The sequence below is a fragment of the Carica papaya genome, chromosome 1, assembly GCF_054855325.1.
Source record: "Carica papaya isolate Zhongbai chromosome 1, ASM5485532v1, whole genome shotgun sequence".
NCBI lineage: Eukaryota > Viridiplantae > Streptophyta > Magnoliopsida > Brassicales > Caricaceae > Carica > Carica papaya.
The window spans coordinates 27,182,830-27,199,839 of NC_142309.1; the positions used below are offsets into that span (position 1 = coordinate 27,182,830).

A 17,010-nucleotide genomic window follows, 5' to 3' on the forward strand; every position below is an offset into this window, starting at 1 on the left:
ATTTTGTTGTCTTCTGCATAACATTAAAAACAGCCTCAAGTATTACTATGTTAATGTACACATAAAGAAATTCACTGACAAAATAATGCTAAATTGTTTCAATTTATAATCATTTCTACTCACGCAAATATTAAAACGAGATATTCGTTTTCAGGGCTAATACTTGGGTTTTACCATTTTTCCTTGTCAGTTTGTAAGGGAAGTTGTAATTTGTTTGCGGTAATTTATCGTTATTGTGTTTGAGATGTTTGTTTGCAGGAAAAGTTGAAGAGTCAAATGTAGTTTTTGTTTTGGTTTACTTGACTTTGTAATTGTATTTGAGTTTGTTTGTAAGGGTAGATGTAATTTGTTTGTTATAGTTTCTCGTTATTGTGTTTGAGATTTTTGTTATCTGGAAAAGTTGAAGAGTTAAATGTAATTTTTGTTTTGGTTTACTTGAATTTGTGATTCTATTTGAGTTTGTTTGTAATTGTATTAGAATTTCAACGCCTACTTGTTGTTAAAATATGTCGTTTTAGTTTGTTGTAATTTCACTCAAGTTAGTTGTTTGTTTTATTTATTAGGAATTACAAGAAAATCAATCGGATTTTTCTTTCAGTGTACTTAGATTACTAACTGTGTTAAAACTAAACTTAAAAATATGATAAAAGAAGGAAGACAAACCTCTTATTCCACGGATATCTCATAATCCACGTCTAAAAGAGTGCTACCAACAAAAAAGAATAAAACACAAGTGACACGTCTGTACCATCTTAAACTTTTTGCCTAAAGAGTTACATACTAACAAAATATAAAAATTTTAATTACCTAAAAAGATAAAAACACATACTTATTTACCTTAAAAGTGCTCCTTAAGATTGATAATAACATTCGCTAGTCCTACATTAAAGTAAACATAGAGAATATTGTTAAGTAAATAATTCTAAATATAATATATATATATATATATATTAGAAAATAAAATTTGTATCGTAAGCAAAGTAAAATAAACCTTTTGTTTCACGAATATCTTATAACCCAACATGTTTTCAGCAGTGTTACCAACAAAAAAGAATAAAACACAAATGACACGCCTGGACCATCTTAAACTTTTTGCCTAAAGAGTTACACACAAAAAAGTTTAAAAAATTTTATCTACCAGAAAGTTAAAAAAAACATGTTTATTTACCTTAAAAGTGCTCACTAATATTTATAATAACCTTCGGTAATCCTACATTAAAGTAAACAAAAATAATATAGCTAAGTACATATTTTTTTTTGAGATAAATATTGCAAGTAAATAATCCTAAATAGAGAAGAAAATATGTAATAGAAAATAAATTTTATGTCATAAGCATAGGAAAATAAACTTTTTATTCTACGAATATCTTATAACCCAACATGTTTCAAGCAGTGTTACCCACAAAAGAGAACAAAACAGAGATAATATATGATTGGACTCCCTTTTAACTTTTTGCCTAAAGATTTTCATAATAACAAAGAAAAAGAATTTTAACTAGTTATAAAAAAAATAATATTAAATATGTATTTATTTACCTGATTTTTGCCGTTTGAAATCTACAACTACACAAAACTAAGCATATCAATTTATAAATGATCAAGACTTTTTTACCTTGTAATTAAAATAAGAAGAAAATCAATAGCAATTAAATGTAACATATGCACAGCTTGACAAGGACATATATCAAAACTTCAAATTAAAAAAAAGACGAATGAAATCAAGAAGAACAGACATTAAAAAGGACAATTTTGCTGTCATCAACATAACATTAAAAACAGCCTCAAGTATTGCTATGTTAATGTACACATAAAGAAATTCACTGAGAAACTAATGCTAATTCAGTAAATGCAACCTTATTAGAAAGATTAAAGAAACAAAAAAAAATCGCTGACCAAGTACTCCTGCAACCGAAGAAGACGAGTTCCCGCCATCACCAATATCTGCCATCAAATCGAACCACATATCTTCTTTTCCACTAAAGTGATCATAGAGTAGATCTCCTTGTAGCTCCAAATGAAACCTTTTTAAAACTCAATGTAATAGATGATGCACAAATAGATAGCGTTGTAACTCTTTCCAACTCCATCAAAAAATTTAAAAAATAAATTAGACTCAAAAAAAGCAAAACTAAATTGAAAAATATGATAAAAGAAGAAAGACAAACCTCTTATTCCACAGATACTTCATAATCTACAAACTAAAATACAGGTGACACTGCTGGACCATCTTAAACTTTTTGCCTAAAGAATTACATACTAACAAAATATAAAAATTTTGACCACCCAAAAAGATAAAAACACATGCTTATTTACCTTAAAAGTGCTCCATAAGATTGATAATAATCTTCGGTAGTCCTACATTAAAGTAAACATAAAGAATATTGCTAAATAAATAATTCTAAATATAAAAATATATGTATATAAATACAAAATAAAATTTGTATCGTAAGTAAAGTAAAATAAACCTTTTATTCCACGAATATCTTATAACCCAACATATTTCCAGCAGTGTTACCCACAAAAGAGAACAAAAAAAAAATGATCATAGAGTAGATCTCCTTGTAGCTCCAACTGAAGAAATCACATTTTAAGATTGAAGATTAAGTTTAAGAATGATTAAAGAAAGAGAGAGAGAGAGAGAGAGAGAGAAAGAGAAGAGATACTGAGTGTTTTAGGAAGCCACCAACCAGAATTGAGCAAGTTCTCAGCTTCCCGTATGTGGACAGGTGTGGAGGAAATATATCAGGATGATCACTAAATAGTGAAGGGAACATTTCATCATACTGAAGATGCAAATGTTGCAACAATTGAAAGAATAAATGAGAAGTATGCAACACAGATAATAAAATAATGAGGTAAAATTTCATACGCACTCTCTTCCTCTGCCGCTCTGGCTCTCTTCTTCGTACAAACTCTCCCTCTTTTGTCGCTCACAGACCGTAAAACATGCAGCAGACTATACTGAGAATTTGCCAGCGTAAGTAAGAGAGCCAATATTCTCATGTTTGCTACAACCAATCAACATACAAAATCATTAAAATGAAAATTTAATTTTCACCACTTACAGTGCAATTTTGAAGAATGGTTAGGACCTCCGTCATCTTGCCAACGAGTAAGAAAAAAGACAAACATATCAAAACCCAAAAAACATAATGTGAAAGACAAGAAGAAAGAAATACCACATAAAGCATAGTAGCTCTTCGTACCAATTTAGTAAATGCAACCTTGTTAAAAACATTGAAGAATTAAAAGAAACTATTGACCACTCCTGCAATCGAAGAAAATAAGTTCCCGCCATCACCAGTATATGCCATCAAATCGAACCACAGATCTACTTTTCGACATCATGCAGTAGATCTCCATTTTAAGCTCCATCAACTAACTTTTTAAAACTAAATGTGATAGATGATGCTAAAATAGATAGCGTTGTAATTCTCTCCAACTCCATCAAAAAAATTTAAAAAATAATTAGGCTAAAAAAGCAAAAAAATAGAAAAATATAATAAAAGAAGGAAGACAAACCTCTTATTCTATAGATACCTCATAATTCACATCTAAAAGAATGCCACCAACAAAAGAAAATAAAATACAAGTGACACATCTGGACCATCTTAAACGTTTTTCCTAAAGAGTTACACACAAACAAAATATATAAATTTTATCTACCCAAAAAGATAAAAATATATGCTTATTTACCTTAAAAGTGCTAACTAAGATTGATAATAACCTTTGGTAGTCCTATATTAAAGTAAACAAAATTAATATTGCTAAGTAAATAATCCTAAATAGAAAAGAAAATATGTAATAGAAAATAAAATTTATGTCATAAGCATAGGAAAATAAACCTATTATTCCATGTATATGTTATAACCCAATATGTTTCAAGCAGTGTTACCTAAAAAAAGAGAACAAAACAGAGATAATATATGATTGGTCTCTATTCAATATTTTGCCTAAAGATTTTCATAATAGCAAAGAAAGAAAATTTTAACTAGTTATAGAAAAAACATAATATTAAATACATGTTTATTTACCTGATTTTTGCCGTTTGAAATCTACAACAACTACACAAAAGTAAGCATATCAATTTATAAATGATCAAGGCCTTTTTACGTCGTAATTAAAATAAGAAGAAAACCAATAGCAATTAAATGTAACATATGTGCACAGCATGGCATGGACAGATATCAAAACTTCAAATTAAAAAAGAACGACTAAAATCAAGAAGAACAAATATTAAAAGAGGAAAATTTTGTTGTCTTCTGCACAATATTAAAAACAGCCTCAAGTATTGCTATGTTAATGTACACATAAAGAAATTCATTGGCGAAATAATGCTAAATTATTTCAATTTATAATCATTTAACCTCATGCAAATATTAAAATGAGATATTCGTTTTTAGGACTGATACTTGAGTTTTACTCTTTTTTCTTGTCAGTTTGTAAGGGTAATTGTAATTTTTTACCGGTATTTTGTCGTTATTATGTTTGAGATGTTTGTTTGTAGAGAAAGTTGAAGAGCTAAATGTAATTTTTGTTTTGGTTTACTTGAGTTTGTGATTGTATTTGAGTTTGTTTGTAATTGTATTAAAATTTAAGTGCCTACTTGTTGTTGTAATTTTGCTCGAGTTAGTTGTTTGCTTCATTTTTTTGGAATTGCGAAAAAAATCAATTGGATTTTTCTTTCAGTGTACTTAAATTTGTAATTATATTTGAGTTTGTTTGTATTTTTGTTCCAATTTCGGTTTCTAATTACAATTTGTTTGCTTTGCATGGTTGATATCGATCTATCGCATGTAGCTTTTTAGTGTTCAAATCCATCCTTTAACTAAGTTATAGTAGCATAATTTAAAAATTATTGTTTGATAAGTTAGTAAAAAAATAAAAATAATTGACTAATCAGATAATAAAACCATGAGGTAAAATTTCATACGAACTCGCTTCTTCTGTCGCTCTGGTTCTCTTCTTCGTACACACTCTCCCTCTTTTGTCGCTCACAGACCGTAAAGCATGCCGCAAGCTATACCGAGACCCTGCCAGCGTAAGTAAGACAGCCACTATTCGCAGGTTTGCTACAACAAGTAATTATGCAAAATCATTAAAACAAAAATTGAATTTTCATCACTTACAGCACAATTTTGAAGAATTGTCAGGACCTCCTTCCTTTTGTCAACGACGCGAGAAACAAGACAAAAATACCAAAACTCAGAAACTATAATGTGAAAGATAAGAAGAAAGAGATACCTCATAAAACACAGCAGCTCATAGTACCAAACAACTGTGTAACAGACCAGCTCCAATATCCTGATTACCAATTCAGTAAATGCAACCTTATTAGAAATATTAAAAAAATAAAAAATAACCGCTGACCAAGTACTCCTGCAACCGAAGAAGACGAGTTCCCGCCATCACCAGTATCTGCCATCAAATCGAACCACATATCTTCTTTTCCACTAAAGTGATCGTAGAGTAGATCTCCTTGTAGCTCCAAATAAAACTTTTTTAAAACAGAATGTGATAGATGATGCTGAAATAGATAGCGTTGTAACTCTCTCCAACTCCATCAAAAAAATTTAAAAAATAAATTAGGCTTTAAAAAATTAAAACTAAACTTAAAAATATGATAAAAGAAGGAAGACAAACCTCTTATTCCACGGATATCTCATAATCCACGTCTAAAAGAGTGCTACCAACAAAAAAGAATAAAACACAAGTGACACGTCTGTACCATCTTAAACTTTTTGCCTAAAGAGTTACATACTAACAAAATATAAAAATTTTAACTATCCAAAAAAATAAAAACACATGCTTATTTACCTTAAAAGTGCTCCCTAAGATTGATAATAACCTTCGGTAGTCCTACATTAAAGTAAACATAGAGAATATTGCTAAATAAATGATTCTAAAGAGAAAATAAAACTTATATCACAAGCAAAGCAAAATAAACATTTTGTTCCACGAATATCTTATAACCCAAGATGTTTCCAGTAGTATTACCCACAAAAGAGAACAAAAAAGAGATAATATATGATCGAACTCTCTTTAACTTTTTACCTAAAGATCATAGTATCAAAGAAAGAAAATTTTAACTAATTATAGAAAAAACATAATATTGAATACGTGATGGATGATGCTGAAATAGATAGCATTGTAACTATCCCCAACTCCATCAATTGAATTTTAAAAAATAAATTAGGCTTAAAAAAAGTAAAACTATACTGAAAAATATAATAAAATAAGGAAGGCAAACCTCTTATTCCACAGATACCTCATAATCCACGTCTAAAAGAGTGCTACCAACAAAAAAGAATAAAATACAAGTGACACGTCCGGACCATCTTAAACTTTTTGCCTAAAGAGTTACATACTAACAAAATATAAAAATTTTGACTACCCTAAAAGATAAAAACACATGCTTATTTACCTTAAAAGTGCTCCATAAGATTGATAATAACCTTCGGTAGTCCTACATTAAAGTAAACATAAAGAATATTGCTAAATAAATAATTCTAAATATAAAAATATATGTATATAAATACAAAATAAAATTTGTATCGTAAGTAAAGTAAAATAAACCTTTTATTCCACGAATATCTTATAACCCAACATATTTCCAGCAGTGTTACCCACAAAAGAGAACAAAAAAAAAAAAGATTGGACTCTCTTTAACTTTTTGCCTAAAGATCTTCATAGTAACAAAGAAAGAAAATTTTAACTAGTTATAGAAACAACATAATATTGAATACATGTTTATTCATCTGATTTTTGCCGTTTGAAATCTACAACAATTACACAAAAGTAAGCATATCAATTTATAAATGATCAAGACAGCCACTATTCGCACGTTTGCTACAACAAGTAATTATGCATAATCATTAAAATAAATATTTAATTTTCATCACTTACAGCACAATTTTAAAGAATCAAGACCTCCTTCCTTTTGCCAGCGATGCGAGAAACAAGACAAACATACCAAAATGCAGGAAATATAATGTGAAAGACAAGAAGAAAGAGATACCTCAAAAAACCTAGCGACTCATAGTACCAAACCACTATATAATAGACCAGCTCCAATATACTGATTACCAATTTAGTAAATGCAACCTTATTAGAAAGATAAAAGAAGCAAAAAAAACCGCTGACCAAGTATTCCTGCAACTGAAGAAAACGAGTTCCTGCCATCACCAGTATCTGCCATCAAATCGAACCACATATCTTCTTTTCCACTAAACTGATCATAGAGTAGATCTCCTTTTAGCTCCAAATGAAACCTTTTTAAAACTTAATGTGATAGATAATGCACAAATAAATAGCGTTGTAACCCTCTCCAACTCCATCAAAAAATTTTAAAAAATAAATTAGGCTAAAAAAAAACAAAACTAAACTGAAAAATATGATAAAAGAAGAAAGACAAATCTTTTATTCCACATATACTTCATAATCTACAAACAAAAGAAAATAAAACACATGTGACACTGCTGGACCATCTTAAACTTTTTGCCTAAAGAATTACATACTAACAAAATATAAAAATTTTGATTACCCAAAAAGATAAACACACATGTTTATTTACCTTATAAGTGCTCCATAAGATTAATAATAACTTTCGGTAGTCCTACATTAAAGTAAACATAAAGAATACTGCTAAATAAATAATTCTAAATAGAAAAAATATTTATATATATATAATAGAAAATAAAATTTATATCGTAAGTAAAGCAAAATAAACCTTTTGTTCCACGAATATCTTATAATCCAACATGTTTCCAGTAGTATTACCCACAAAAGAGAACAAAAAAGAGATAATATATGATTGGACTCTCTTAAACTTTTTGCATAAAGATCTTTATAATAACAAAGAAAGAAAATTTTAACTAGCTATAGAAAAAAATATAATATTGAATACGTGTTTATTTATCTGATTTTGGGCGTTTGAAATCTACAACAATTACACAAAAGTGAGTATATCAATTTATAAATGATCAAGACTCTTTTAAAATTAGAAGAAAACCAATAGCAATTAATTGTAACAAATGCAGGCATGGACAGATTTCAAAACTTTAAATTAAAAAAAACGACTAAAATAAAAAAGAAAAAATATTAAAAGAGGACAATTTTGTTGTCTTTTGCATAACATTAAAAACAATCTCAAGTATTACTATGTAATTTTTGTTTTAGTTTACTTGAGTTTATGATTATATTTGAGTTTATTTGTAATTGTATTAGAATTTCAGCGTCTACTTGTTTTAGTTTGTTGTACAATTTCACTCAAACTTAGTTGTTTGTTTCATTTTTGTGGAATTGCAAAAAAATCAATTGGATTTTTCTTTAAATATACTTGAATTTATTAATTTATTTGAATTTGTTTGTATTTTTATTCCAATTTCAGTTTCTTATTACAATTTGTTTGTTTTGCATTGTTCATATCGATCTAGCGTCATGTAGGTTTTTAGTGTTCAAATCCATCCTTCAACTAAGTTATGGTAGCATAATTTAAAAATTATTGTTTGATTAGTTAGTAAAAAATAAAAATAATTGATTAATCAGATAATAAAATCATGAGGTAAACTTTCATACGAACTCTCTTCCTCTGCCTTCCTGGTTCTCTTCTTCGTACACACTCTCCCTCTTTTGTTGCTCACATACCGTAAAGCACGCCGTAGGCTATACTGAGAGCCTGCCAGCGTAAGAGAGCCAGTATTCGCAGGTTTGCTACAATCAATAAATATGCAAAATCATTAAAATGAAATTTGAATTTTCATCACTTACAGCACAATTTTAAAGAATGCTCATGACCTCCGTTATCTTGCCAGCGACGCGAGAAACAAGACAAACATACCAAAATCTAAGAAATATAATGGGAAAGGCAAGAAGAAAGAGATACCTCCTAAAACACAGCAGCTCATAGTACCAAACCATTGTATGGTCTAGCTCCAAAATCCTAATTACCAATTCAGTAAATGCAACATTATTAGAAACAATGAAGAAACAAAAGAAACTGATGACCAAGTACTCCTACAACTGAAGAAGACGAATTTCCGCCAGTACCATTATCTGCCATCAAATCAAACCACAGATCTTTTTAACTAAAATGATCATGGAGAAGATCTCCTTATGAAGCTCCATCTAAAAACTTTTTAAAACTTAATGTGATAAATAATGCAGAAATAAATAACGTTGTAACTCTCTCCAACTCCATTAAAAAATATTAAAGAAAAAATTAGGATGAAAAAAAAAAAACAAAACAAAACTGAAAAACAGGATAAAAGAAGAAAGACAAACCTCTTATTCCGCTGGTTCCTCATAATCTATATCTAAAAGAGCGCTACGAACAAAAGAAAACAAAACACAAGTGACACGCCTGGACCATCTTAAACGTTTTGACAAAGAGTTACGCACTAACAAAATATAAAAATATTAGCTACCCAAAAAGATAAAAACACATGATTATTTACGTTAAAAGTATTCCTAAGATTGATAATAACCTTCGGTAGTCCTATATTAAAGTTACCAAAAAGAATATAGTTAAGTAAATAATTCTAAATACTAAAAAATATATGTAATAAAAAATAAAATTCATGTCATAAGCATTAAAAAATAAACCTTTTATTTCACAAATATATCATAACCCGACATTTTTCCAGCAATGTTACCCAGAAAAGAGAACAAAACAGAGATAATATATGATTAGATTCCTTTCAACTTTTTACCTCAAGATCTTCATAATAACAAAGAAATAAAATTTTAACTAGTTAAAGAAAAAACATACTATTGAATATATGTTTATTTACCTGATTTTTACCATTTGAAATCTAGAACAACTACACAAAAGTAAGCATATCAATTTATAAATGATCAAGACTCTTTTATGTTGTAATTCAAATCAGAAGAGAATCAATAGCAATTAAATATAACATATGCACAACTTGACATGGACATTAAAAACGACCATTAAAAGAGGACAATTTTGTTGTCCTCTGCATGACATTAAAAACAGCCTCAAGTATTGCTACATTAATGTACACACAAAGAAATTCATTGACGAAAAATACTAGATTGTTTTAATTTATAATCATTTCAACTCATGAAAATGTTAAAAACGAAATATTCAATTTTTGGGTTGATACTTGAAGTTTACTCTTTTTCCTTGTCAGTTTGTAAGGATAGTTGTAATTTATTTGTTGTAGTTTGTCGTTATTGTGTTTGAAATGCTTGTTTGCTAAAAAAGTTGAAGAGCTAAATGAAATTTTTGTTTTGGTTTAAAAGCTATTAGGTTTCTAAGATCTTCAAAATAAGAAAATGAACGATAACTCTAAATTATAAGTTTGTAAAAATTAAACTCTTAAAATAAAATAATCCTCCAATCTAAATCTAAAGTAAAGCTAACATGTGATAAATCTTTAAGTTAGAATTTTTCAGTCGCAGAATTTTATGTATTTTAAAAACTATTAATTTTTTAATGAAGTAAGGAAACTTAGCTCTCCATCTACATTTCGCATTTTTTTTATTAAATTATGTAGTTGAAAAATTCATTGATATAATCTTGCAGTAGATTTATTTTGGGTGCCAAAAAAAATTGTTTTTTCAGTGCAAGTGCAGCATTTTTGCAATACGTTCACAAGCCACATTACATAAACTATTAGGATCCAATACACACACTTAATGCAGCAAATAAGTATATTTATTTCGAGGTGTATTAACCTACTGCCTAACTCCGATGCTCCAAACTCTTCTTCATGTTCTACTAGTGATGTTATCTTATAAACTATCTTTACTTGATACTTTTATTTACCAAACTTTTCTTTCAATTACAAATTACTTTTAACTGTTATTGTATTCAAACTATGTATTATCTTTTAGAATTAGATTCAAAAGAAAGCCACCAACTGGAATTGAGCAAGTTCTCAGCTTCCCGTCTGCGGACATACCTTTCATGCTATTTCAGTGCCAAAGTTCACTAGCCCATGTCGACAGGTGTGGAGGAAATATATTAGGAAGATCACTGAATAGTGAAGGGAACATCTCATCATACTGAAAAAACAAATATTGCAACAATTGAAAGCATAAATGAAAAATATGCGACACTTTAGAAAATATTTCTAATTATGAAAATATTTAAAGGAAAGTTCACAAGATAAAATAGTTTTTTAAGAAGTTTTAGATTGTGAAAGAAATGATAAGTTAGAAAATTAAAAAAGACTAGATTACCATCTATGCAATAGAGCTCCAAATCCAATCGTTATTCTTGCTTTTATTTTTAATATATTTATTATTGCTGTAACATTTTTACGCTGTTAGTTTTCAAGAAAACCCGAATACTCTGAATACTTTGGGAGGGTAATCAATCAAGCAATTCTTCTTTTCGAAAGTTCCCTCAATCGGAAAAGGGTAATATGTTCATATTTGATTCATACATTAGCATATAACTATGGAATATCCACAGCATTAATATTCTATTCCCAACCTACCTGGGTCTCAAAGGAACGTGTCAAATGTACTTAGAAACAGAGACCAAAATATCAACTTTGCAAACTCCATAAAAAACAGAACCTACTAAATCAAATTCCAGAAGATAGTTTGTTTGTCTGTAAAATTATTAAAGCTAAATTGGAATATTTAAATGAAAAAACAAGAAACTGCTGCTATCTTTTGAGTAAATTTCAAGTCTATAAATCATGGTAAAAAGGAATAAGAAAAACAACATCTCCCCAGTTAAGAAACCTGCTGCAATGTTTATAACAAGAAAGAACTCGAATTAATTTAGAAATATGTTATGTGTGAAATTTAGGAAGAGGGCTTTTAGGGTTTGGAATGTAGCAAACAAAGAGAGAAGTGCAGAGAGAGTGAGAAACAGACAAAGAGAGAACAAAAGAGAGAAGAGAACACAGAGAGAGACAGAGAACCAATTCATTATTCCTCATTACAGATATAGTTGAAAATAACTGATGCTAAGAAACAATTAGTTAGTTAGTTAAGAACAGATGCTACACATAACAAAACAAATTTATGAAAACTAAAAACATTAAATAAGAAGAATAAATAAATAAGAAGACAAACTGTAAAAAGAAATTTAAAAAAAAAAAGATTTATGTAAACCCAGATTAAGAGAGACTAAATCACTTATGCCAACTTCATGAAAGGAGAACCAAATAAAAATAAACTCCATGAATGATCACCTACCAATATTAAGAGATAAGTAAAAATACCTCCGGCTACCGTTGGGTCTTTGAAGAGAAAGACATATCTCTTCTTTCGATCTTCTTCTTCCCTCTTTCTTTGCTCTTCTTTTCCTTCTCTATTTGGCTCTTTACTCCCAGTAAACTGAAAAAGAAATAGAATGTTAGAAAGAGGACAGTTCAATTTGTTTTCTATCATCTTCTTCCTTACCTCTTTCAGATATTCTTTTCTTTCCCTCTCCACATTGAAGAGAATTGGAGAGTTTCAGATCCATGTCTGCTCGTTCCTGTCTTTTTCCCCTTTTTCTCTCTCTGCTATGCTCGTACTTCTCACCTTCTCTCTGGGCAAGGCTTGTGAACAAGAGAGATCGAAATTTAACAGAATGAATAAGTAGTGTTGGGTCTTGAAGAGAAACCCATCGATCTTCTTTTCGATCTCCCTTGAAGAGAACGGAGAGTTTCAGATCCATGTCTGCTCGTTTCTGTCTTTTTCCCCTTTTTCTCTCTCAATTATGTTTGTATTTCTCACCTTCTCTCTGGGCAAGGCTTGTGAACAAGATAGATTGAAATTTAACAGAATGACTAGGCAGTGTTGGGTCTTTAAGAGAAACCTATCTATCTTCCTTTCGATCTTCTTTTTTCCTTCTTTCTTTGTTCTTCTTTTCTTTCTCTATTTGATTCTTTGCTCTCAAGAAACTGAAAAAGAAATAGAATGCTAGAAAGATGACCATTCTAATTTGTTTTCTATCATCTTCTTCCTTACCTCTTTCTGATATTCTTTTCTTTCCCTCTCCACATTGAAGAGAATGGAGGGGTTTCAGATCCATGTCTGGTCGTTTCTGTCTTTTTCCCCTTTTTCTCTCTCTTTTGTGCTTGTATCTCTCTCCTTCTCTCTGGGCAAGGCCAGATCTGGAAACAAAGAACGTCGAAAACTTTTTGGAAGTAAAAGAGAGGCAGAAGGTGGTCTGAAGAGGAGAATTGGAAAACTTTTGTGGGGTTTTAATCTAATCGCACGGTCAGTTTGCTTTTAAAGGGAAAATAAAGAAATTCAGACTGCGCACGCCGACAAGCATAACACAACGGTCAATTTGTTTTTTAAAAAACTTTTTAAAGAAAAGAAAAAGAAAGAAAAAAGCAACTATTGCAGATCCATGTCTGCTCGTTTCTGTCTTTTTCCCCTTTTTCTCTCTCTGCTATGCTCGTACTTCTCACCTTCTCTCTGGGCAAGGCTTGTGAACAAGAGAGATTGAAATTTAACAGAATGACTAAGTAGTGTTGGGTCTTTAAGAGAAACCCATATATCTTCTTTTCGATCTTCTTTTTTTTCCCCTTATTCTCTCTCTGCTATGCTCGTACTTCTCAACTTCTCTCTGGGCAAGGCTTGTGAGAACAAGAGAGATTGAAATTTAACAGAATGACTAGGCAGTGTTGGGTCTTTAAGAGAAACCTATCTATCTTCTTTTCGATCTTCTTTTTTTTTCCTTCTTTCTTTGTTCTTCTTTTCTTTCTCTATTTGATTCTTTGCTCTCAAGAAACTGAAAAAGAAATAGAATGCTAGAAAGATTACCATTCTAATTTGTTTTCTACCATCTTCTTCCTTACCTCTTTCTGATATTCTTTTCTTTCCCTCTCCACATTGAAGAGAATGGAGGGGTTTCAGACCTCGTTTCTGTCTTTTTCCCCTTTTTCTCTCTCTCTTTTGTGCTTGTATCTCTCTCCTTCTCTCTGGGCAAGGCCAGATCTGAAAACAAAGAACGTTGAAAACTTTTTGAAAGTAAAAGAAAGACGAAAGAAAGGAAGAAGGTGGTCTGAAGAGGAGAATTGGAAAACTTTTGTGGGGTTTTAATCTAATCGCACGGTCAGTTTGCTTTTAAAGGGGAGATAAAGAAATTCAGACTGCGTTAAAAGGACGCCGACAAGCATAACACAACGGTCAATTTGTTTTTTAAAAAACTTTTTAAAGAAAAGAAAAAGAAAAAAGCAACTACTGCGTTAAAAAAGTTAAACTACACGGAGCCCAGGCTTAGGGTGTTGTTTTAAATTTTGGTTATATTTTATAAAAAATTAAAATATCTTTATAATAGAAAACTGTAGTTATTAAGAAAGAGATAATAAATTAAAAAAAAAATTAAAGTAAAATAGCATAAATAAGAATGTGAAGAATGTGTGATAAACACTTAGTAATTAATTCTAAAAAAATGTGAGTGAATTTTACTGGGAAATAGAAAAAATTAAAAAAATTTGACAGAAAAATGAAAAAGACTCCCTTGTAGATGATTTTTTTTTATTAATTATTACTGAAAGAAAATAAAAATAAATAAATTTAAAGCGGATAAATATAATTTTGTAATAAATTTTAATAATTTATGTTAGAATATAAATAATTAACTATGATATTTTTTTACAATTTTTTAAATAATTAATTTAATCAATTATTTAATACAATCAAAACATATATACTTTTTTAGTTCTCTATATGCATTAAAGCAACAATATCTCAACCACACATTTGGAGAAAAGTAATATATTTCATATATGATAAATATGGACACCAACCACTGCATGCTAATTAAAAATAGGACAAAAAAAAAGATAAAAATGCAGAGGAGTCCAGACCACTCAAGTAACAAAACAATGATATCAATGAAATAAAAAAAAATGCAAAACAAACAACCGGACTATTTTAAATTTTTTGTCTAAAGAGTCACATAATAACAAGAGCTAATTGTTTTAACTAGCTAAGCAAAAACAAAATATTGGGTACATGATTATTTACCTCATCTTTGGAGTTTGAAATCAACAATAAGCAAATAAAAATGAGTAAATCAATTTGTAAATAACAAAGATTCGTTAATATTATAATTCAAAGAAGTAAAAAATCATTAACAAATAAATAGAACATATAGATAATTTTTCATGGGAACTACGCGTACCAAAATTGAAATATAAAAAAAAATCAACTAGAACCATGGGTAACAAGCATTAAAAGAGAACAATAAACATATCTTTTTATAAATAAATAAGATTTTTCTACATTATAATTTAAATAAGAAGAGAACCAAATAATTAAAAGTAACATATGCATAGTTTGGCATGAAAAAACGGATATTGAAACTTCAAAATTAAAAAAAACGACTAAAATAAAGAACAAACATCAAAAGATGACAATTTTATTATTCTCAGTATAATATTTAAAATCGTCTTTTGAGTACTACTACGTTAATGTACATATAAAAGAAATTCACTAAGCTAATAATACTAATTTTGTCGATTTATAATCATTTCAATTCATACGAATGTAAAAATGATATGTTCATTCTATAAGCTGATATTTAGGATTTATTGTCATTTTATCATTCACTTTTGTTTACTCATTTCTAAGCAATTAGTAGTCAAAATCCTAGATCATCTCAATTCATAAGACAAACATTCATTGGATTCAAATATCAAATAAATATACTATAAATTTAAATCAGAGTTCTCTAATAGTTATCACTTGCAACTCTTCCAACAGTATTTTTGACATATAGCTAATGTTGTAAATTTACCAAACATTTCTTTTTCTTAAGCACTAATCCCTAAGTTCACTTTTCATAACTGAAAAATAATATTCCAATGGACATCCTTCAAACATTCACTATGGATGATACCACATAATAACCAACAACCACCATCTTTCTAACAACACGCTATGAGCAAAACATTAAACCATATAAAAGAAAGTCATCTACCTCCAAAAACCTACAAAATGATTCAAGTCATCTTAAAACACCAATTACATCGAATATCTTAGAGCAATACTAACCGACCAATGTATTAGAGCTAAAATAAAACAAAGACTTTCTTGCCTATCACTAGTACTTTATAGATTTTTAAAAATTAAACTCTTAAAATAAAATAATCCTCCAATCTAAATATAAGTAAAGTTAACACGTGATAAATCTTTAATTTAAAATTTCTTTGTCACTTACACCGTAATAGTTTTTTAATGAAGTAAGAAAGCTTGGCTCTCCATCTACATTTTGTATTTTTTTATTAAATTAGGTAGTTGAAAAATTCATGGATATAATATTGCAGTAGATTTAGTTCGAGTGCCAAAAAAATTTATTTTTTCATTGCAAATGCAGCATTGTGCAATACTTTCGGAGGCCACATTACATAAACTATTAGGGTCCAATACACACACTTAATGCAGTAAATGAGTATATTTATTGCGAGGTATATTAAACTGCTGCCTAACTCCGATGTTACAAACTCTTTTTCATGTTCTATTAGTGATGTCATCTTATAAACTATTTTTACTTGATACTTTTATTTGTCAAATTTTTTTTCAATTACAAATTATTTTTAACTGTTATTGTATTCAAAATATGTATTATCTTTCAGAATTAGATCCAAAAGAAAGTCACTTACATATGCAATATTTTTTTTCTCCTCTAGCTTACCTTAAAACGATAATTTACCACTATCTTATAGCTAAAATCAAACAAGAACTTACCTCCACAAACTTACTAGTAGTTAATAACTTCAATACATAAAAAATCAATCAATGTCTAGTTCATAACATTACTCAACAATCCTAACCATCTAAGTTTAAATAAACCAATATGGATTATACCACATAACAACCCCATATGAAATTACAATAAGAATTTTTTACTTTTTATTATAAAGTACAGATGTAACATTATTTTCTGGCAATAAAATTATACAACCCTATATAGAATAGGCAAAAAAAATTTAAATATTTGGTTACACCTCATTTTGTACTGATCTTGAATTTGATAGAACAACTCTGCATCAGTACTCAAAAAGTCTTGGTTACAGTTGTAGC

General features: G+C 29.1%; 1 long non-coding RNA gene across 2 annotated transcripts; it reads right to left on the reverse strand.

Annotated features, from left to right (window-relative positions):
* Positions 1 to 8,440: 8,440 nt before the first annotated feature.
* LOC110826007 (uncharacterized) lies at positions 8,441 to 14,304 on the reverse strand. 2 transcript variants are annotated; one of them, XR_015813111.1, is made up of 5 exons: positions 12,388 to 14,304; positions 10,929 to 12,321; positions 9,283 to 9,325; positions 8,885 to 9,054; positions 8,441 to 8,712 (listed from the first exon to the last, which is right to left on the reverse strand). It is a non-coding gene; the product is annotated as an uncharacterized LOC110826007 (long non-coding RNA). The 2 variants fall into 2 exon arrangements; XR_015813104.1 differs by having other exon boundaries at positions 9,283 to 12,321.
* Positions 14,305 to 17,010: the final 2,706 nt, after the last annotated feature.